The sequence below is a fragment of the Dioscorea cayenensis genome, chromosome 12 (assembly GCF_009730915.1).
Source record: "Dioscorea cayenensis subsp. rotundata cultivar TDr96_F1 chromosome 12, TDr96_F1_v2_PseudoChromosome.rev07_lg8_w22 25.fasta, whole genome shotgun sequence".
Lineage (NCBI taxonomy): Eukaryota > Viridiplantae > Streptophyta > Magnoliopsida > Dioscoreales > Dioscoreaceae > Dioscorea > Dioscorea cayenensis.
Window position 1 is genome coordinate 8,593,966 of NC_052482.1, and position 1,368 is coordinate 8,595,333.

The following is a 1,368-nucleotide window of genomic DNA, read 5'->3' on the forward strand; positions in this document are numbered from 1 at the left end:
CAACTTATGTCTTCGCATTTAAACCTTCTCAAGATTTCCTCCAAATGGTGCACTCACGATCTACATTTGCTTCTTTCTCTAGGATTTGGCTTCACAACCCCATATGCATGTAAGTAACATAAATACACACATATTAGTGTTAAAACACGATAAAAGTAATGCTCATCATAACGAAAGAACACTTTGCATTCTTATCACACAAGCACTTATAAAACTCCACCACACTTATGCTTTTGCTTGTCCTCAAGCAAAAATTAAAACATTATATGCATAGTTGAAGGAAATATTGGAAGTGCTTGGCCTTAGGTTCACCAAAGCATGCAAAGAGAGCATTCTACAAGTAAGGGAAATTTCAACACTAAATATGAAAAATCAATGCTCTAGCTAAAACTTGAATAAAAAAGGACAACAAACCCAAAATCGTGTATGTGTGTGAACTCACTCAAGTCAACTCAAAGTATACTCCTCAAAGTTCTACATATAAGGGAATTATTTATCTACAAAAGCTAACAAAAATTTAAAAATAGTAGTAGCTTCACACATCCTCTAAGGTAGCCCTTCCAAAAGCGGCCACTAAGGTGGCTTTCACACTTTTGAGGTGGTAGCCCTTTCTACTGGGTGGTAGCTTTCACACATCCCATGAGATAGCTCTTTCTCTCATTAGGGCATAACTAGTATCAGACTTATGAGAGTAGCTTCATACATCATAGGTGGTAGCTCTTTCCACCCAACAAGCACAAATAAACAACAAAACTAATTTGTTCTTTCTTTTCATTTTTCCATTTTTTCAACAAAATAATATAAGAAACAAAACAAAAACTAGTTCCTTTAACATCAAACTTGAGTTTCCGAAAGAGTTTAAAGAGTGAGTACTACACAAGTGTCAATCGGGCAAAAATTCCTAAAAATTCAAGCAAAAACTAGAGCATGAGAACATTTAATGTTAAAAACTCTCCTAAAGTCAAGGATACAATCATTGCAACTAAGGTGAACTGCCATTGGCTATGTGTGCATGTATATAATCAAGACTAATATAAAAGATATGTGCACTATGAAACTTCCCCCACACTTAAGTTATACATTGTCCCCAATGTACGCATGCAAGCTCACTAATGATGTATATAAATCAAGAATAAATGCGAGAGAAGCAATCAAAACAATACTCCCCTGACTCCTAGTGTTGCATTTGATGGAGCTCATTCGTTGGGTGTGGTGTTCCAATGGGTTGTGAAGCATACACGACAAACTGCCGAAACACTTTGACCGTGTCCATGACTAGTTCTCAATTCCCATGTTGACAAGACCATCTGCACGCATAAACAAGGGAGTTCATTGAAGCTCAATAAAACAAAAACAACTCGAGTATAT